The following is a 22,899-nucleotide window of genomic DNA, read 5'->3' as shown; positions in this document are numbered from 1 at the left end:
AAGCATTTGAATAGAGACCTGTGTGATCCTAACTGCACACGATTTTTGACAATAAGAAATTAGACATCAATGGTGTTGTAACAAGTTGCCCAGACTATAGAGACAGGAAGGTGTAAGGGGTCACCTAGCTGGGGTATAGATTAGGGAACTGGAAGATTTCCCCATCTTGTGGAGCTTGTATACTTATTACCCGAGTTGAGTTTTCCTTGCACCAGCTTGTTTGGGTTGGAGAGATAACAGCAACGCGGCCTCTTCTAGCATTTGGGCTGGTCTTTTTACAAAATCTTCCATGCCTTAATGTTTCTCCACTGTCAGGTTATAACCCATGGTCAAAAATAAATATCTATTTCAACCTATATTGTGAGTTTGTGGAAACTTATCTTTAGTAAGACAGATTCACATAAACACAGAACCTACCTTCCCAGTTGAAGAAAAGGCCAACCATCTATACTGGGAAAAAATATTAAGAAGGTAGTAAATTGGAAAAGACCAGCAGAGAGGCAGAGTTCTGTAGGGACATATAAATAGGTGGGTGGGTGTGTGTTTCTGTGTGTGTGTGTGTGTGTGTTTCTGTGTGTGTGTTGAAAGGAATTAGGCAGACTTGCCATCATCATCCTTAAACAACAAAGAATTAAACTTGTGAATCAGAAATATATGACATATGACAAGAAAATAAAAGAGATCTGATTAATGCCTTGGCTCAAAAATTTTTATGTGTGAGTTAATAGTGTGAGAGGGTGTGTGTTTTAGTGTGTGCATGTCTGTGATAAAGAACAGGGACCTACACATTATATGTTAGAAACAGCGAAAGAGAGAGAGAGAGAGAGAGAGAGAGAGAGAGAGAGAGAGACAGAGAGAGAAAGAGAGAGAGAGAGAGAGAGAGAGAGAGAGAGAGAACAATAGAAGGAAAGGGAGATCGAGAGGTAAACTGCATATAGAAATGAGAAAAAGATTGGGACTAACTTTCCAAGTATTATCCCTTATTAGGGCAAGAGCCCTAAAGGTATATGGGCACACCCAAATTCTTTCTTTTGGGAGTCCCTGGGATCGAAGGTTCAATTTATCTGGTCTTCAAATACCATGGAGAAAAGCAGTTTCAACCTACCTACTCAGAAAATAAGTATTGAGTAATCTCCCCAGACTTTGGAAAGGGAAGAAAGTAAAGGAGGGCAAACATTGTGACTGAGAAAAAGGGAGACAGACATAAAGTGGCAGGGAGGCAGGCAGAGAAAGATGCAATCAAATTAAAGGCAGTCTCCTGAGAGCCCTAGAGGTAGAGACCCTGAAGGTCAATAGCAGACCAGAAATTCAAAGTTGTGGCTTAACTGTTGTTGAGTGCAACAGGGTTCATAGTAATGGGCAACTAGCTTGTGGGAAGAAGGAGTAATAGTCGAAGTCAAGAGAAAGATGGAGTCACTTGGTGTTGTCAAAATGTTGGCCTACACAGGAAAAGTTCCTGTCCGAATTAGTTTCACCTGTGTGAGATCACATGGTTGGGTCTCCATTTCCGACAGGACACTGAAGTGTGAATCAAGAACATTCCATTCTTTTTTTTTTTTTAATTATCTGTTTTTTTGGTTTCTTTTTTTATTTTTACTTCTTCATTTATTTAATTTGGAGTTTTGGTTGGATTGCTGATTTGTTTATATTTCATTTCTCTTTTTCATCGTTTTGGTTTTTTGTTTGGTGTATTTACATTTCGTTCACCAGGCAGGGATACGCATAAATCCAAGTCATGCCCTTGAGGCTGAGGGTTTTCGCTGGAGATCTGGATCTTCCAGAATCTCAAATGAGGGACTTGCAGAGCCTCCCATTTTGATTCGGCCATGAGACAGGGGCTCATGGTTTAAAGGTCCGGTTTGGCCTTGCAGGCAGACACTGATGCCTGAGAGTTGGCAGCTGGGCGTGGCTTACACACTAGTCTGCATCAGCAGAGTTGAGCCAGAGGTGTGGCCAAGTCTCCAGGTGTCAGGACTAAGTACAAAAGGGGAATGGCATAGGATGCCAGATCTACTCCTCTGTGCTCCAGCGCTCCTCTCTGTAGGTGTCTCTCTGCACACCTCAATAGAGGCAGGGCAACAGTTGATTCGGACCTGCTGATCGTTCCCAGAGGCTCGTCCTGCCCTTGAGTGTAGACATGGAGGAAGGCTCTCAGGCTGGCGTCCTGCAGAAGCTCCTGGATCGCCTTTGCCAGGAGAGTGACCCAAGAGAGATCTACAAACTGCTGAAGAAATGTATTCGGTGCCGATCATGCACCAGAGCCTGGCCGAGACTGGCTTCCTGCGGACCATCAAGCGTTTGAAGAAACAGCAGCTCCTAGCCCAATTTGTAAAGGACTTGGTAGGCAAGTGGTCCACGGGGTTTCCGATGGGCCTGCAGCCAGAGCAGGAACCACAGGACTTTGGCTTGGAGGTGAGCCTCACAGCAGAGAGGCAGAGCACCTCTCCAAAACAGAAGCCCCCGGAGCATGGATCCCAGAAAGGCCAAGGGGCTGGAAGAGAGGTCTGCCTAGGACACAGAATCCGCGACCCAGACACCATTTCTCTGCTGAGCCTGAGCCGAAAATCGGACACAAGGTCAGACCCAAGGGCACGGTACAGTCGCAGCCTGGATCCGGGAGAAACCCGGACCCCGGAGCAGCAGTTAGCTCGTCAGAACCTGGTGCACATTGGAGGGCACGGGGCAAGCCGTGAGGAGCCTGGGCAAGACGGGGGAGCCACCACCCTCTCCAGAAAGCCACGAGACACGTCAGACAAACACGACTTGCCCGCATTTGGAGGGCACAGAAAGAGCCAGCCACCAGGCCAATGTGAGCAGGATGCAGCAGCCCCTGGGTCTGGTTCATTTGGGGCTGGCCTCAGGGATGACTGCTGTGCTCCTTCCTCTCAAGTTCTGCCATCCTTAAAGAGGAAGAGCAAAGTCCCCTGGTTGGCTGAGGTGCAGAAGCCGCTTGCAAAGATTCCTCGAGGTGAGTCTCGAAGCTCCAAGGGCCTGAGTCGCACTGCTGCCTGTGATATCCCAGCGTCTCCCTCTCGAGACCAAGCCTGCTTTGCCATGGATGTTGTCCAGGAGCCATCTTCCTCTGAGCTGGATCCAGAAGACACATCTTGCGGGTGGGCTTACAGGAAGAACCACAGAACGCCAGTCTATTCAGGTTGTAGGCCTGCAGCCCGTATCCAGCAGAAATCCCAGCGATTGCTCCTTCCCGAGGAGCCCACAGGCATCAGGGAGGCTAATCGCTCACAGGCTGGCAAGGAGGAAGCAGAACCTGGGCATTCCGAAGGGAACACGCCGCACGAGTCACAGGCCTACAAGCAAACCCATCGCAAGCCTGGATCCTCTGCACCCCTGTGTCTTCAAGAGTCAGAAGAGGAGAAGCTGCAAAGACTCAGAACCCGCATCCAAAACACAAGAGCCAAGATGCAAGCCAGACAGACAATCATGGTCGCCTTCCCCATCCAGGTCAAGAGCCCTGGCCACCAAGGTGAGCCTGGACCCAGAGGGGCTGTCTCTGCCCAAAATGTGCGTAGTCTTTCTGACGCTCCTGCCCACCCTGGAGCCCAGAAGGCTTCCTGTCTACCCTCTGGAGAAAGAGGCAGGAAGAGGGACCCTGCTAAAAGACCTGCTCCTCTCATGGCCAAGTCCCTCAAGGACTACCGCCATAGGTTCTCTGGAAAGTGAAACTCAGATACCCTCCACAGTCAGAATGCCAGCCACTCCAGGCCTCAGATGGACTGGCATAATCGCACTCCACTCCAGGAAAAGCGCAACCGGGACACCTCTGAAGAAAGGTAGTCAGTCATCTTACTTTTTTGTTTTATGACCTTCATTGACCAATGTGTGTATCCTGCACCCTCCGTGACAATGTCTGTACACAACTATATGAGGCTTTTAGTTCTGTGTGTGCTGCAGGAAGGAAGAAAAGACGGACATGTGGGAAAACAACTACAGTCTGGGATACTAAGGTTTTGGCACCTTGAATTCCAGCTCCGTGTTTGACTCTACCTCGATTACATCAAGGCAGCTTCTTCCCAGACTTGCGTCCAGAACTTGTCCAGGACAGAAAGCAGCTTGCCTCACCAGCCTTTCAGACTGAGTTCTTAGGTGAAAGGGTAGGGGGTGGAGGAGAAAGGGGGGAGGGGTAGAGATACAGTTTAGATGTTAGAGATATGGGCCAATTAGAATACTATGTAAACTTACTCTTATAAAAATATTACATAGCTGTATCTTTCCTCCTTAGAACTCTTTGTAAATGAATCCAACTGAAAGTTAAACCATTTGCATTGTAATAGAATATTTTGTAAAAATAAAATATTCAGTGTTTTAATTGGTGTACTGATTGTTGTTTTAAAACTGAGATTAACCTTGTTACATGTATATAGCCATTGTGCCTATACAATACGTTTGGGAATATAAAGCTTAGACCCAGTCCTATAATGTCTGTTTTACACGGTGTATAGGTGACTAAACAAAAGGGTGATTTTGAGATATTCTAATCATGAATGCACAAGTGTAGTTAAGCTGTAACAGTTCAGAGAATATTGGTATAGATAGATAATCTTCAGAGGTGTGGGAAGTCCAGAGAATAGGATGTTTATGGACCTGCCTTTAGTAAAAAGCATTTGAATAGAGACCTGTGTGATCCTAACTGCACACGATTTTTGACAATAAGAAATTAGACATCAATGGTGTTGTAACAAGTTGCCCAGACTATAGAGACAGGAAGGTGTAAGGGGTCACCTAGCTGGGGTATAGATTAGGGAACTGGAAGATTTCCCCATCTTGTGGAGCTTGTATACTTAGTACCCGAGTTGAGTTTTCCTTGCACCAGCTTGTTTGGGTTGGAGAGATAACAGCAACGCGGCCTCTTCTAGCATTTGGGCTGGTCTTTTTACAAAATCTTCCATGCCTTAATGTTTCTCAACTGTCAGGTTATAACCCATGGTCAAAAATAAATATCTATTTCAACCTATATTGTGAGTTTGTGGAAACTTATCTTTAGTAAGACAGATTCACATAAACACAGAACCTACCTTCCCAGTTGAAGAAAAGGCCAACCATCTCTACTGGGAAAAAATATTAAGAAGGTAGTAAATTGGAAAAGACCAGCAGAGAGGCAGAGTTCTGTAGGGACATATAAATAGGTGGGTGGGTGTGTGTTTCTGTGTGTGTGTGTGTGTGTGTGTTTCTGTGTGTGTGTTGAAAGGAATTAGGCAGACTTGCCATCATCATCCTTAAACAACAAAGAATTAAACTTGTGAATCAGAAATATATGACATATGACAAGAAAATAAAAGAGATCTAATTAATGCCTTGGCTCAAAAATTTTTATGTGTGAGTTAATAGTGTGGGAGGGTGTGTGTTTTAGTGTGTGCATGTCTGTGATAAAGAACAGGGACCTACACATTATATGTTAGAAACAGGGAAAGAGAGAGAGAGAGAGAGAGAGAGAGAGAGAGAGAGAGAGAGAGAGAGAGAGAGAGAGAACAATAGAAGGAAAGGGAGATCGAGAGGTAAACTGCATATAGAAATGAGAAAAAGATTGGGACTAACTTTTCAAGTATTATCCCTTATTAGGGCAAGAGCCCTAAAGGTATATGGGCACACCCAAATTCTTTCTTTTGGGAGTCCCTGGGATCGAAGGGTCAATTTATCTGGTCTTCAAATACCATGGAGAAAAGCAGTTTCAACCTACCTACTCAGAAAATAAGTATTGAGTAATCTCCCCAGACTTTGGAAAGGGAAGAAAGTAAAGGAGGGCAAACATTGTGACTGAGAAAAAGGGAGACAGACATAAAGTGGCAGGGAGGCAGGCAGAGAGAGATGCAATCAAATTAAAGGCAGTCTCCTGAGAGCCCTAGAGGTAGAGACCCTGAAGGTCAATAGCAGACCAGAAATTCAAAGTTGTGGCTTAACTGTTGTTGAGTGCAACAGGGTTCATAGTAATGGGCAACTAGCTTGTGGGAAGAAGGAGTAATAGTCGAAGTCAAGAGAAAGATGGAGTCACTTGGTGTTGTCAAAATGTTGGCCTACACAGGAAAAGTTCCTGTCCGAATTAGTTTCACCTGTGTGAGATCACATGGTTGGGTCTCCATTTCCGACAGGACACTGAAGTGTGAATCAAGAACATTCCATTCTTTTTTTTTTTTAATTATCTGTTTTTTTGGTTTCTTTTTTTATTTTTACTTCTTCATTTATTTAATTTGGAGTTTTGGTTGGATTGCTGATTTGTTTATATTTCATTTCTCTTTTTCATCGTTTTGGTTTTTTGTTTGGTGTATTTACATTTCGTTCACCAGGCAGGGATACGCATAAATCCAAGTCATGCCCTTGAGGCTGTGGGTTTTCGCTGGCGATCTGGATCTTCCAGAATCTCAAATGAGGGACTTGCAGAGCCTCCCATTTTGATTCGGCCATGAGACAGGGGCTCGTGGTTTAAAGGTCCGGTTTGGCCTTGCAGGCAGACACGGATGCCTGAGAGTTGGCAGCTGGGCGTGGCTTACACACTAGTCTGCATCAGCAGAGTTGAGCCAGAGGTGTGGCCAAGTCTCCAGGTGTCAGGACTAAGTACAAAAGGGGAATGGCATAGGATGCCAGATCTACTCCTCTGTGCTCCAGCGCTCCTCTCTGTAGGTGTCTCTCTGCACACCTCATTAGAGGCAGGGCAACAGTTGATTCGGACCTGCTGATCGTTCCCAGAGTCTCGTCCTGCCCTTGAGTGTAGACATGGAGGAAGGCTCTCAGGCTGGCGTCCTGCAGAAGCTCCTGGATCGCCTTTGCCAGGAGAGTGACCCAAGAGAGATCTACAAACTGCTGAAGGAAATGTATTCGGTGCCGATCATGCACCAGAGCCTGGCCGAGACTGGCTTCCTGCGGACCATCAAGCGTTTGAAGCAACAGCAGCTCCTAGCCCAATTTGTAAAGGACTTGGTAGGCAAGTGGTCCACGGGGTTTCCGATGGGCCTGCAGCCAGAGCAGGAACCACAGGACTTTGGCTTGGAGGTGAGCCTCACAGCAGAGAGGCAGAGCACCTCTCCAAAACAGAAGCCCCCGGAGCATGGATCCCAGAAAGGCCAAGGGGCTGGAAGAGAGGTCTGCCTAGGACACAGAATCCGCGACCCAGACACCATTTCTCTGCTGAGCCTGAGCCGAAAATCGGACACAAGGTCAGACCCAAGGGCACGGTACAGTCGCAGCCTGGATCCGGGAGAAACCCGGACCCCGGAGCAGCAGTTAGCTCGTCAGAACCTGGTGCACATTGGAGGGCACGGGGCAAGCCGTGAGGAGCCTGGGCAAGACGGGGGAGCCACCACCCTCTCCAGAAAGCCACGAGACACGTCAGACAAACACGACTTGCCCGCATTTGGAGGGCACAGAAAGAGCCAGCCACCAGGCCAATGTGAGCAGGATGCAGCAGCCCCTGGGTCTGGTTCATTTGGGGCTGGCCTCAGGGATGACTGCTGTGCTCCTTCCTCTCAAGTTCTGCCATCCTTAAAGAGGAAGAGCAAAGTCCCCTGGTTGGCTGAGGTGCAGAAGCCGCTTGCAAAGATTCCTCGAGGTGAGTCTCGAAGCTCCAAGGGCCTGAGTCGCACTGCTGCCTGTGATATCCCAGCGTCTCCCTCTCGAGACCAAGCCTGCTTTGCCATGGATGTTGTCCAGGAGCCATCTTCCTCTGAGCTGGATCCAGAAGACACATCTTGCGGGTGGGCTTACAGGAAGAACCACAGAACGCCAGTCTATTCAGGTTGTAGGCCTGCAGCCCGTATCCAGCAGAAATCCCAGCGATTGCTCCTTCCCGAGGAGCCCACAGGCATCAGGGAGGCTAATCGCTCACAGGCTGGCAAGGAGGAAGCAGAACCTGGGCATTCCGAAGGGAACACGCCGCCCGAGTCACAGGCCTACAAGCAAACCCATCGCAAGCCTGGATCCTCTGCACCCCTGTGTCTTCAAGAGTCAGAAGAGGAGAAGCTGCAAAGACTCAGAACCCGCATCCAAAACACAAGAGCCAAGATGCAAGCCAGACAGACAATCATGGTCGCCTTCCCCATCCAGGTCAAGAGCCCTGGCCACCAAGGTGAGCCTGGACCCAGAGGGGCTGTCTCTGCCCAAAATGTGCGTAGTCTTTCTGACGCTCCTGCCCACCCTGGAGCCCAGAAGGCTTCCTGTCTACCCTCTGGAGAAAGAGGCAGGAAGAGGGACCCTGCTAAAAGACCTGCTCCTCTCATGGCCAAGTCCCTCAAGGACTACCGCCATAGGTTCTCTGGAAAGTGAAACTCAGATACCCTCCACAGTCAGAATGCCAGCCACTCCAGGCCTCAGATGGACTGGCATAATCGCACTCCACTCCAGGAAAAGGGCAACCGGGACACCTCTGAAGAAAGGTAGTCAGTCATCTTACTTTTTTGTTTTATGACCTTCATTGACCAATGTGTGTATCCTGCACCCTCCGTGACAATGTCTGTACACAACTATATGAGGCTTTTAGTTCTGTGTGTGCTGCAGGAAGGAAGAAAAGACGGACATGTGGGAAAACAACTACAGTCTGGGATACTAAGGTTTTGGCACCTTGAATTCCAGCTCCGTGTTTGACTCTACCTCGATTACATCAAGGCAGCTTCTTCCCAGACTTGCGTCCAGAACTTGTCCAGGACAGAAAGCAGCTTGCCTCACCAGCCTTTCAGACTGAGTTCTTAGGTGAAAGGGTAGGGGGTGGAGGAGAAAGGGGGGAGGGGTAGAGATACAGTTTAGATGTTAGAGATATGGGCCAATTAGAATACTATGTAAACTTACTCTTATAAAAATATTACATAGCTGTATCTTTCCTCCTTAGAACTCTTTGTAAATGAATCCAACTGAAAGTTAAACCATTTGCATTGTAATAGAATATTTTGTAAAAATAAAATATTCAGTGTTTTAATTGGTGTACTGATTGTTGTTTTAAAACTGAGATTAACCTTGTTACATGTATATAGCCATTGTGCCTATACAATACGTTTGGGAATATAAAGCTTAGACCCAGTCCTATAATGTCTGTTTTACACGGTGTATAGGTGACTAAACAAAAGGGTGATTTTGAGATATTCTAATCATGAATGCACAAGTGTAGTTAAGCTGTAACAGTTCAGAGAATATTGGTATAGATAGATAATCTTCAGAGGTGTGGGAAGTCCAGAGAATAGGATGTTTATGGACCTGCCTTTAGTAAAAAGCATTTGAATAGAGACCTGTGTGATCCTAACTGCACACGATTTTTGACAATAAGAAATTAGACATCAATGGTGTTGTAACAAGTTGCCCAGACTATAGAGACAGGAAGGTGTAAGGGGTCACCTAGCTGGGGTATAGATTAGGGAACTGGAAGATTTCCCCATCTTGTGGAGCTTGTATACTTAGTACCCGAGTTGAGTTTTCCTTGCACCAGCTTGTTTGGGTTGGAGAGATAACAGCAACGCGGCCTCTTCTAGCATTTGGGCTGGTCTTTTTACAAAATCTTCCATGCCTTAATGTTTCTCAACTGTCAGGTTATAACCCATGGTCAAAAATAAATATCTATTTCAACCTATATTGTGAGTTTGTGGAAACTTATCTTTAGTAAGACAGATTCACATAAACACAGAACCTACCTTCCCAGTTGAAGAAAAGGCCAACCATCTCTACTGGGAAAAAATATTAAGAAGGTAGTAAATTGGAAAAGACCAGCAGAGAGGCAGAGTTCTGTAGGGACATATAAATAGGTGGGTGGGTGTGTGTTTCTGTGTGTGTGTGTGTGTGTGTGTTTCTGTGTGTGTGTTGAAAGGAATTAGGCAGACTTGCCATCATCATCCTTAAACAACAAAGAATTAAACTTGTGAATCAGAAATATATGACATATGACAAGAAAATAAAAGAGATCTAATTAATGCCTTGGCTCAAAAATTTTTATGTGTGAGTTAATAGTGTGGGAGGGTGTGTGTTTTAGTGTGTGCATGTCTGTGATAAAGAACAGGGACCTACACATTATATGTTAGAAACAGGGAAAGAGAGAGAGAGAGAGAGAGAGAGAGAGAGAGAGAGAGAGAGAGAGAGAGAGAGAGAGAGAACAATAGAAGGAAAGGGAGATCGAGAGGTAAACTGCATATAGAAATGAGAAAAAGATTGGGACTAACTTTTCAAGTATTATCCCTTATTAGGGCAAGAGCCCTAAAGGTATATGGGCACACCCAAATTCTTTCTTTTGGGAGTCCCTGGGATCGAAGGGTCAATTTATCTGGTCTTCAAATACCATGGAGAAAAGCAGTTTCAACCTACCTACTCAGAAAATAAGTATTGAGTAATCTCCCCAGACTTTGGAAAGGGAAGAAAGTAAAGGAGGGCAAACATTGTGACTGAGAAAAAGGGAGACAGACATAAAGTGGCAGGGAGGCAGGCAGAGAGAGATGCAATCAAATTAAAGGCAGTCTCCTGAGAGCCCTAGAGGTAGAGACCCTGAAGGTCAATAGCAGACCAGAAATTCAAAGTTGTGGCTTAACTGTTGTTGAGTGCAACAGGGTTCATAGTAATGGGCAACTAGCTTGTGGGAAGAAGGAGTAATAGTCGAAGTCAAGAGAAAGATGGAGTCACTTGGTGTTGTCAAAATGTTGGCCTACACAGGAAAAGTTCCTGTCCGAATTAGTTTCACCTGTGTGAGATCACATGGTTGGGTCTCCATTTCCGACAGGACACTGAAGTGTGAATCAAGAACATTCCATTCTTTTTTTTTTTTAATTATCTGTTTTTTTGGTTTCTTTTTTTATTTTTACTTCTTCATTTATTTAATTTGGAGTTTTGGTTGGATTGCTGATTTGTTTATATTTCATTTCTCTTTTTCATCGTTTTGGTTTTTTGTTTGGTGTATTTACATTTCGTTCACCAGGCAGGGATACGCATAAATCCAAGTCATGCCCTTGAGGCTGTGGGTTTTCGCTGGCGATCTGGATCTTCCAGAATCTCAAATGAGGGACTTGCAGAGCCTCCCATTTTGATTCGGCCATGAGACAGGGGCTCGTGGTTTAAAGGTCCGGTTTGGCCTTGCAGGCAGACACGGATGCCTGAGAGTTGGCAGCTGGGCGTGGCTTACACACTAGTCTGCATCAGCAGAGTTGAGCCAGAGGTGTGGCCAAGTCTCCAGGTGTCAGGACTAAGTACAAAAGGGGAATGGCATAGGATGCCAGATCTACTCCTCTGTGCTCCAGCGCTCCTCTCTGTAGGTGTCTCTCTGCACACCTCATTAGAGGCAGGGCAACAGTTGATTCGGACCTGCTGATCGTTCCCAGAGTCTCGTCCTGCCCTTGAGTGTAGACATGGAGGAAGGCTCTCAGGCTGGCGTCCTGCAGAAGCTCCTGGATCGCCTTTGCCAGGAGAGTGACCCAAGAGAGATCTACAAACTGCTGAAGGAAATGTATTCGGTGCCGATCATGCACCAGAGCCTGGCCGAGACTGGCTTCCTGCGGACCATCAAGCGTTTGAAGCAACAGCAGCTCCTAGCCCAATTTGTAAAGGACTTGGTAGGCAAGTGGTCCACGGGGTTTCCGATGGGCCTGCAGCCAGAGCAGGAACCACAGGACTTTGGCTTGGAGGTGAGCCTCACAGCAGAGAGGCAGAGCACCTCTCCAAAACAGAAGCCCCCGGAGCATGGATCCCAGAAAGGCCAAGGGGCTGGAAGAGAGGTCTGCCTAGGACACAGAATCCGCGACCCAGACACCATTTCTCTGCTGAGCCTGAGCCGAAAATCGGACACAAGGTCAGACCCAAGGGCACGGTACAGTCGCAGCCTGGATCCGGGAGAAACCCGGACCCCGGAGCAGCAGTTAGCTCGTCAGAACCTGGTGCACATTGGAGGGCACGGGGCAAGCCGTGAGGAGCCTGGGCAAGACGGGGGAGCCACCACCCTCTCCAGAAAGCCACGAGACACGTCAGACAAACACGACTTGCCCGCATTTGGAGGGCACAGAAAGAGCCAGCCACCAGGCCAATGTGAGCAGGATGCAGCAGCCCCTGGGTCTGGTTCATTTGGGGCTGGCCTCAGGGATGACTGCTGTGCTCCTTCCTCTCAAGTTCTGCCATCCTTAAAGAGGAAGAGCAAAGTCCCCTGGTTGGCTGAGGTGCAGAAGCCGCTTGCAAAGATTCCTCGAGGTAAGTCTCGAAGCTCCAAGGGCCTGAGTCGCACTGCTGCCTGTGATATCCCAGCGTCTCCCTCTCGAGACCAAGCCTGCTTTGCCATGGATGTTGTCCAGGAGCCATCTTCCTCTGAGCTGGATCCAGAAGACACATCTTGCGGGTGGGCTTACAGGAAGAACCACAGAACGCCAGTCTATTCAGGTTGTAGGCCTGCAGCCCGTATCCAGCAGAAATCCCAGCGATTGCTCCTTCCCGAGGAGCCCACAGGCATCAGGGAGGCTAATCGCTCACAGGCTGGCAAGGAGGAAGCAGAACCTGGGCATTCCGAAGGGAACACGCCGCCCGAGTCACAGGCCTACAAGCAAACCCATCGCAAGCCTGGATCCTCTGCACCCCTGTGTCTTCAAGAGTCAGAAGAGGAGAAGCTGCAAAGACTCAGAACCCGCATCCAAAACACAAGAGCCAAGATGCAAGCCAGACAGACAATCATGGTCGCCTTCCCCATCCAGGTCAAGAGCCCTGGCCACCAAGGTGAGCCTGGACCCAGAGGGGCTGTCTCTGCCCAAAATGTGCGTAGTCTTTCTGACGCTCCTGCCCACCCTGGAGCCCAGAAGGCTTCCTGTCTACCCTCTGGAGAAAGAGGCAGGAAGAGGGACCCTGCTAAAAGACCTGCTCCTCTCATGGCCAAGTCCCTCAAGGACTACCGCCATAGGTTCTCTGGAAAGTGAAACTCAGATACCCTCCACAGTCAGAATGCCAGCCACTCCAGGCCTCAGATGGACTGGCATAATCGCACTCCACTCCAGGAAAAGGGCAACCGGGACACCTCTGAAGAAAGGTAGTCAGTCATCTTACTTTTTTGTTTTATGACCTTCATTGACCAATGTGTGTATCCTGCACCCTCCGTGACAATGTCTGTACACAACTATATGAGGCTTTTAGTTCTGTGTGTGCTGCAGGAAGGAAGAAAAGACGGACATGTGGGAAAACAACTACAGTCTGGGATACTAAGGTTTTGGCACCTTGAATTCCAGCTCCGTGTTTGACTCTACCTCGATTACATCAAGGCAGCTTCTTCCCAGACTTGCGTCCAGAACTTGTCCAGGACAGAAAGCAGCTTGCCTCACCAGCCTTTCAGACTGAGTTCTTAGGTGAAAGGGTAGGGGGTGGAGGAGAAAGGGGGGAGGGGTAGAGATACAGTTTAGATGTTAGAGATATGGGCCAATTAGAATACTATGTAAACTTACTCTTATAAAAATATTACATAGCTGTATCTTTCCTCCTTAGAACTCTTTGTAAATGAATCCAACTGAAAGTTAAACCATTTGCATTGTAATAGAATATTTTGTAAAAATAAAATATTCAGTGTTTTAATTGGTGTACTGATTGTTGTTTTAAAACTGAGATTAACCTTGTTACATGTATATAGCCATTGTGCCTATACAATACGTTTGGGAATATAAAGCTTAGACCCAGTCCTATAATGTCTGTTTTACACGGTGTATAGGTGACTAAACAAAAGGGTGATTTTGAGATATTCTAATCATGAATGCACAAGTGTAGTTAAGCTGTAACAGTTCAGAGAATATTGGTATAGATAGATAATCTTCAGAGGTGTGGGAAGTCCAGAGAATAGGATGTTTATGGACCTGCCTTTAGTAAAAAGCATTTGAATAGAGACCTGTGTGATCCTAACTGCACACGATTTTTGACAATAAGAAATTAGACATCAATGGTGTTGTAACAAGTTGCCCAGACTATAGAGACAGGAAGGTGTAAGGGGTCACCTAGCTGGGGTATAGATTAGGGAACTGGAAGATTTCCCCATCTTGTGGAGCTTGTATACTTAGTACCCGAGTTGAGTTTTCCTTGCACCAGCTTGTTTGGGTTGGAGAGATAACAGCAACGCGGCCTCTTCTAGCATTTGGGCTGGTCTTTTTACAAAATCTTCCATGCCTTAATGTTTCTCAACTGTCAGGTTATAACCCATGGTCAAAAATAAATATCTATTTCAACCTATATTGTGAGTTTGTGGAAACTTATCTTTAGTAAGACAGATTCACATAAACACAGAACCTACCTTCCCAGTTGAAGAAAAGGCCAACCATCTCTACTGGGAAAAAATATTAAGAAGGTAGTAAATTGGAAAAGACCAGCAGAGAGGCAGAGTTCTGTAGGGACATATAAATAGGTGGGTGGGTGTGTGTTTCTGTGTGTGTGTGTGTGTGTGTGTTTCTGTGTGTGTGTTGAAAGGAATTAGGCAGACTTGCCATCATCATCCTTAAACAACAAAGAATTAAACTTGTGAATCAGAAATATATGACATATGACAAGAAAATAAAAGAGATCTAATTAATGCCTTGGCTCAAAAATTTTTATGTGTGAGTTAATAGTGTGGGAGGGTGTGTGTTTTAGTGTGTGCATGTCTGTGATAAAGAACAGGGACCTACACATTATATGTTAGAAACAGGGAAAGAGAGAGAGAGAGAGAGAGAGAGAGAGAGAGAGAGAGAGAGAGAGAGAACAATAGAAGGAAAGGGAGATCGAGAGGTAAACTGCATATAGAAATGAGAAAAAGATTGGGACTAACTTTCCAAGTATTATCCCTTATTAGGGCAAGAGCCCTAAAGGTATATGGGCACACCCAAATTCTTTCTTTTGGGAGTCCCTGGGATCGAAGGGTCAATTTATCTGGTCTTCAAATACCATGGAGAAAAGCAGTTTCAACCTACCTACTCAGAAAATAAGTATTGAGTAATCTCCCCAGACTTTGGAAAGGGAAGAAAGTAAAGGAGGGCAAACATTGTGACTGAGAAAAAGGGAGACAGACATAAAGTGGCAGGGAGGCAGGCAGAGAGAGATGCAATCAAATTAAAGGCAGTCTCCTGAGAGCCCTAGAGGTAGAGACCCTGAAGGTCAATAGCAGACCAGAAATTCAAAGTTGTGGCTTAACTGTTGTTGAGTGCAACAGGGTTCATAGTAATGGGCAACTAGCTTGTGGGAAGAAGGAGTAATAGTCGAAGTCAAGAGAAAGATGGAGTCACTTGGTGTTGTCAAAATGTTGGCCTACACAGGAAAAGTTCCTGTCCGAATTAGTTTCACCTGTGTGAGATCACATGGTTGGGTCTCCATTTCCGACAGGACACTGAAGTGTGAATCAAGAACATTCCATTCTTTTTTTTTTTTAATTATCTGTTTTTTTGGTTTCTTTTTTTATTTTTACTTCTTCATTTATTTAATTTGGAGTTTTGGTTGGATTGCTGATTTGTTTATATTTCATTTCTCTTTTTCATCGTTTTGTTTTTTTGTTTGGTGTATTTACATTTCGTTCACCAGGCAGGGATACGCATAAATCCAAGTCATGCCCTTGAGGCTGTGGGTTTTCGCTGGCGATCTGGATCTTCCAGAATCTCAAATGAGGGACTTGCAGAGCCTCCCATTTTGATTCGGCCATGAGACAGGGGCTCATGGTTTAAAGGTCCGGTTTGGCCTTGCAGGCAGACACGGATGCCTGAGAGTTGGCAGCTGGGCGTGGCTTACACACTAGTCTGCATCAGCAGAGTTGAGCCAGAGGTGTGGCCAAGTCTCCAGGTGTCAGGACTAAGTACAAAAGGGGAATGGCATAGGATGCCAGATCTACTCCTCTGTGCTCCAGCGCTCCTCTCTGTAGGTGTCTCTCTGCACACCTCATTAGAGGCAGGGCAACAGTTGATTCGGACCTGCTGATCGTTCCCAGAGTCTCGTCCTGCCCTTGAGTGTAGACATGGAGGAAGGCTCTCAGGCTGGCGTCCTGCAGAAGCTCCTGGATCGCCTTTGCCAGGAGAGTGACCCAAGAGAGATCTACAAACTGCTGAAGGAAATGTATTCGGTGCCGATCATGCACCAGAGCCTGGCCGAGACTGGCTTCCTGCGGACCATCAAGCGTTTGAAGAAACAGCAGCTCCTAGCCCAATTTGTAAAGGACTTGGTAGGCAAGTGGTCCACGGGGTTTCCGATGGGCCTGCAGCCAGAGCAGGAACCACAGGACTTTGGCTTGGAGGTGAGCCTCACAGCAGAGAGGCAGAGCACCTCTCCAAAACAGAAGCCCCCGGAGCATGGATCCCAGAAAGGCCAAGGGGCTGGAAGAGAGGTCTGCCTAGGACACAGAATCCGCGACCCAGACACCATTTCTCTGCTGAGCCTGAGCCGAAAATCGGACACAAGGTCAGACCCAAGGGCACGGTACAGTCGCAGCCTGGATCCGGGAGAAACCCGGACCCCGGAGCAGCAGTTAGCTCGTCAGAACCTGGTGCACATTGGAGGGCACGGGGCAAGCCGTGAGGAGCCTGGGCAAGACGGGGGAGCCACCACCCTCTCCAGAAAGCCACGAGACACGTCAGACAAACACGACTTGCCCGCATTTGGAGGGCACAGAAAGAGCCAGCCACCAGGCCAATGTGAGCAGGATGCAGCAGCCCCTGGGTCTGGTTCATTTGGGGCTGGCCTCAGGGATGACTGCTGTGCTCCTTCCTCTCAAGTTCTGCCATCCTTAAAGAGGAAGAGCAAAGTCCCCTGGTTGGCTGAGGTGCAGAAGCCGCTTGCAAAGATTCCTCGAGGTGAGTCTCGAAGCTCCAAGGGCCTGAGTCGCACTGCTGCCTGTGATATCCCAGCGTCTCCCTCTCGAGACCAAGCCTGCTTTGCCATGGATGTTGTCCAGGAGCCATCTTCCTCTGAGCTGGATCCAGAAGACACATCTTGCGGGTGGGCTTACAGGAAGAACCACAGAACGCCAGTCTATTCAGGTTGTAGGCCTGCAGCCCGTATCCAGCAGAAATCCCAGCGATTGCTCCTTCCCGAGGAGCCCACAGGCATCAGGGAGGCTAATCGCTCACAGGCTGGCAAGGAGGAAGCAGAACCTGGGCATTCCGAAGGGAACACGCCGCCCGAGTCACAGGCCTACAAGCAAACCCATCGCAAGCCTGGATCCTCTGCACCCCTGTGTCTTCAAGAGTCAGAAGAGGAGAAGCTGCAAAGACTCAGAACCCGCATCCAAAACACAAGAGCCAAGATGCAAGCCAGACAGACAATCATGGTCGCCTTCCCCATCCAGGTCAAGAGCCCTGGCCACCAAGGTGAGCCTGGACCCAGAGGGGCTGTCTCTGCCCAAAATGTGCGTAGTCTTTCTGACGCTCCTGCCCACCCTGGAGCCCAGAAGGCTTCCTGTCTACCCTCTGGAGAAAGAGGCAGGAAGAGGGACCCTGCTAAAAGACCTGCTCCTCTCATGGCCAAGTCCCTCAAGGACTACCGCCATAGGTTCTCTGGAAAGTGAAACTCAGATACCCTCCACAGTCAGAATGCCAGCCACTCCAGGCCTCAGATGGACTGGCATAATCGCACTCCACTCCAGGAAAAGCGCAACCGGGACACCTCTGAAGAAAGGTAGTCAGTCATCTTACTTTTTTGTTTTATGACCTTCATTGACCAATGTGTGTATCCTGCACCCTCCGTGACAATGTCTGTACACAACTATATGAGGCTTTTAGTTCTGTGTGTGCTGCAGGAAGGAAGAAAAGACGGACACGTCGGAAAACAACTACAGTCTGGGATACTAAGGTTTTGGCACCTTGAATTCCAGCTCCGTGTTTGACTCTACCTCGATTACATCAAGGCAGCTTCTTCCCAGACTTGCGTCCAGAACTTGTCCAGGACAGAAAGCAGCTTGCCTCACCAGCCTTTCAGACTGAGTTCTTAGGTGAAAGGGTAGGGGGTGGAGGAGAAAGGGGGGAGGGGTAGAGATACAGTTTAGATGTTAGAGATATGGGCCAATTAGAATACTATGTAAACTTACTCTTATAAAAATATTACATAGCTGTATCTTTCCTCCTTAGAACTCTTTGTAAATGAATCCAACTGAAAGTTAAACCATTTGCATTGTAATAGAATATTTTGTAAAAATAAAATATTCAGTGTTTTAATTGGTGTACTGATTGTTGTTTTAAAACTGAGATTAACCTTGTTACATGTATATAGCCATTGTGCCTATACAATACGTTTGGGAATATAAAGCTTAGACCCAGTCCTATAATGTCTGTTTTACACAGTGTATAGGTGACTAAACAAAAGGGTGATTTTGAGATATTCTAATCATGAATGCACAAGTGTAGTTAAGCTGTAACAGTTCAGAGAATATTGGTATAGATAGATAATCTTCAGAGGTGTGGGAAGTCCAGAGAATAGGATGTTTATGGACCTGCCTTTAGTAAAAAGCATTTGAATAGAGACCTGTGTGATCCTAACTGCACACGATTTTTGACAATAAGAAATTAGACATCAATGGTGTTGTAACAAGTTTCCCAGACTATAGAGACAGGAAGGTGTAAGGGGTCACCTAGCTGGGGTATAGATTAGGGAACTGGAAGATTTCCCCATCTTGTGGAGCTTGTATACTTATTACCCCAGTTGAGTTTTCCTTGCACCAGCTTGTTTGGGTTGGAGAGATAACAGCAACGTGGCCTCTTATAGCATTTGGGCTGGTCTTTTTACAAAATCTTCCATGCCTTAATGTTTCTCCACTGTCAGGTTATAACCCATGGTCAAAAATAAATATCTATTTCAACCTATATTGTGAGTTTGTGGAAACTTATCTTTAGTAAGACAGATTCACATAAACACAGAACCTACCTTCCCAGTTGAAGAAAAGGCCAACCATCTATACTGGGAAAAAATATTAAGAAGGTAGTAAATTGGAAAAGACCAGCAGAGAGGCAGAGTTCTGTAGGGACATATAAATAGGTGGGTGGGTGTGTGTTTCTGTGTGTGTGTGTGTGTGTGTTTCTGTGTGTGTGTTGAAAGGAATTAGGCAGACTTGCCATCATCATCCTTAAACAACAAAGAATTAAACTTGTGAATCAGAAATATATGACATATGACAAGAAAATAAAAGAGATCTGATTAATGCCTTGGCTCAAAAATTTTTATGTGTGAGTTAATAGTGTGAGAGGGTGTGTGTTTTAGTGTGTGCATGTCTGTGATAAAGAACAGGGACCTACACATTATATGTTAGAAACAGCGAAAGAGAGAGAGAGAGAGAGAGAGAGAGAGAAAGAGAGAGAGAGAGAGAGAGAGAGAGAGAGAACAATAGAAGGAAAAGGAGATCGAGAGGTAAACTGCATATAGAAATGAGAAAAAGATTGGGACTAACTTTCCAAGTATTATCCCTTATTAGGGCAAGAGCCCTAAAGGTATATGGGCACACCCAAATTCTTTCTTTTGGGAGTCCCTGGGATCGAAGGTTCAATTTATCTGGTCTTCAAATACCATGGAGAAAAGCAGTTTCAACCTACCTACTCAGAAAATAAGTATTGAGTAATCTCCCCAGACTTTGGAAAGGGAAGGAAGTAAAGGAGGGCAAACATTGTGACTGAGAAAAAGGGAGACAGACATAAAGTGGCAGGGAGGCAGGCAGAGAAAGATGCAATCAAATTAAAGGCAGTCTCCTGAGAGCCCTAGAGGTAGAGACCCTGAAGGTCAATAGCAGACCAGAAATTCAAAGTTGTGGCTTAACTGTTGTTGAGTGCAACAGGGTTCATAGTAATGGGCAACTAGCTTGTGGGAAGAAGGAGTAATAGTCGAAGTCAAGAGAAAGATGGAGTCACTTGGTGTTGTCAAAATGTTGGCCTACACAGGAAAAGTTCCTGTCCGAATTAGTTTCACCTGTGTGAGATCACATGGTTGGGTCTCCATTTCCGACAGGACACTGAAGTGTGAATCAAGAACATTCCATTCTTTTTTTTTTTTTAGTTATCTGTTTTTTTGGTTTCTTTTTTTATTTTTACTTCTTCATTTATTTAATTTGGAGTTTTGGTTGGATTGCTGATTTGTTTATATTTCATTTCTCTTTTTCATCGTTTTGGTTTTTTGTTTGGTGTATTTACATTTCGTTCACCAGGCAGGGATACGCATAAATCGAAGTCATGCCCTTGAGGCTGAGGGTTTTCGCTGGAGATCTGGATCTTCCAGAATCTCAAATGAGGGACTTGCAGAGCCTCCCATTTTGATTCGGCCATGAGACAGGGGCTCATGGTTTAAAGGTCCGGTTTGGCCTTGCAGGCAGACACGGATGCCTGAGAGTTGGCAGCTGGGCGTGGCTTACACACTAGTCTGCATCAGCAGAGTTGAGCCAGAGGTGTGGCCAAGTCTCCAGGTGTCAGGACTAAGTACAAAAGGGGAATGGCATAGGATGCCAGATCTACTCCTCTGTGCTCCAGCGCTCCTCTCTGTAGGTGTCTCTCTGCACACCTCAATAGAGGCAGGGCAACAGTTGATTCGGACCTGCTGATCGTTCCCAGAGGCTCGTCCTGCCCTTGAGTGTAGACATGGAGGAAGGCTCTCAGGCTGGCGTCCTGCAGAAGCTCCTGGATCGCCTTTGCCAGGAGAGTGACCCAAGAGAGATCTACAAACTGCTGAAGAAATGTATTCGGTGCTGATCATGCACCAGAGCCTGGCCGAGACTGGCTTCCTGCGGACCATCAAGCGTTTGAAGAAACAGCAGCTCCTAGCCCAATTTGTAAAGGACTTGGTAGGCAAGTGGTCCACGGGGTTTCCGATGGGCCTGCAGCCAGAGCAGGAACCACAGGACTTTGGCTTGGAGGTGAGCCTCACAGCAGAGAGGCAGAGCACCTCTCCAAAACAGAAGCCCCCGGAGCATGGATCCCAGAAAGGCCAAGGGGCTGGAAGAGAGGTCTGCCTAGGACACAGAATCCGCGACCCAGACACCATTTCTCTGCTGAGCCTGAGCCGAAAATCGGACACAAGGTCAGACCCAAGGGCACGGTACAGTCGCAGCCTGGATCCGGGAGAAACCCGGACCCCGGAGCAGCAGTTAGCTCGTCAGAACCTGGTGCACATTGGAGGGCACGGGGCAAGCCGTGAGGAGCCTGGGCAAGACGGGGGAGCCACCACCCTCTCCAGAAAGCCACGAGACACGTCAGACAAACACGACTTGCCCGCATTTGGAGGGCACAGAAAGAGCCAGCCACCAGGCCAATGTGAGCAGGATGCAGCAGCCCCTGGGTCTGGTTCATTTGGGGCTGGCCTCAGGGATGACTGCTGTGCTCCTTCCTCTCAAGTTCTGCCATCCTTAAAGAGGAAGAGCAAAGTCCCCTGGTTGGCTGAGGTGCAGAAGCCGCTTGCAAAGATTCCTCGAGGTGAGTCTCGAAGCTCCAAGGGCCTGAGTCGCACTGCTGCCTGTGATATCCCAGCGTCTCCCTCTCGAGACCAAGCCTGCTTTGCCATGGATGTTGTCCAGGAGCCATCTTCCTCTGAGCTGGATCCAGAAGACACATCTTGCGGGTGGGCTTACAGGAAGAACCACAGAACGCCAGTCTATTCAGGTTGTAGGCCTGCAGCCCGTATCCAGCAGAAATCCCAGCGATTGCTCCTTCCCGAGGAGCCCACAGGCATCAGGGAGGCTAATCGCTCACAGGCTGGCAAGGAGGAAGCAGAACCTGGGCATTCCGAAGGGAACACGCCGCCCGAGTCACAGGCCTACAAGCAAACCCATCGCAAGCCTGGATCCTCTGCACCCCTGTGTCTTCAAGAGTCAGAAGAGGAGAAGCTGCAAAGACTCAGAACCCGCATCCAAAACACAAGAGCCAAGATGCAAGCCAGACAGACAATCATGGTCGCCTTCCCCATCCAGGTCAAGAGCCCTGGCCACCAAGGTGAGCCTGGACCCAGAGGGGCTGTCTCTGCCCAAAATGTGCGTAGTCTTTCTGACGCTCCTGCCCACCCTGGAGCCCAGAAGGCTTCCTGTCTACCCTCTGGAGAAAGAGGCAGGAAGAGGGACCCTGCTAAAAGACCTGCTCCTCTCATGGCCAAGTCCCTCAAGGACTACCGCCATAGGTTCTCTGGAAAGTGAAACTCAGATACCCTCCACAGTCAGAATGCCAGCCACTCCAGGCCTCAGATGGACTGGCATAATCGCACTCCACTCCAGGAAAAGGGCAACCGGGACACCTCTGAAGAAAGGTAGTCAGTCATCTTACTTTTTTGTTTTATGACCTTCATTGACCAATGTGTGTATCCTGCACCCTTCGTGACAATGTCTGTACACAACTATATGAGGCTTTTAGTTCTGTGTGTGCTGCAGGAAGGAAGAAAAGACGGACACGTCGGAAAACAACTACAGTCTGGGATACTAAGGTTTTGGCACCTTGAATTCCAGCTCCGTGTTTGACTCTACCTCGATTACATCAAGGCAGCTTCTTCCCAGACTTGCGTCCAGAACTTGTCCAGGACAGAAAGCAGCTTGCCTCACCAGCCTTTCAGACTGAGTTCTTAGGTGAAAGGGTAGGGGGTGGAGGAGAAAGGGGGGAGGGGTAGAGATACAGTTTAGATGTTAGAGATATGGTCCAATTAGAATACTATGTAAACTTACTCTTATAAAAATATTACATAGCTGTATCTTTCCTCCTTAGAACTCTTTGTAAATGAATCCAACTGAAAGTTAAACCATTTGCATTGTAATAGAATATTTTGTAAAAATAAAATATTCAGTGTTTTAATTGGTGTACTGATTGTTGTTTTAAAACTGAGATTAACCTTGTTACATGTATATAGCCATTGTGCCTATACAATACGTTTGGGAATATAAAGCTTAGACCCAGTCCTATAATGTCTGTTTTACACAGTGTATAGGTGACTAAACAAAAGGGTGATTTTGAGATATTCTAATCATGAATGCACAAGTGTAGTTAAGCTGTAACAGTTCAGAGAATATTGGTA

This window comes from Micromys minutus, assembly GCF_963924665.1.
Source record: "Micromys minutus genome assembly, chromosome: 3".
Classification (NCBI taxonomy): domain Eukaryota; kingdom Metazoa; phylum Chordata; class Mammalia; order Rodentia; family Muridae; genus Micromys; species Micromys minutus.
This window is presented reverse-complemented; position numbering follows the sequence as displayed.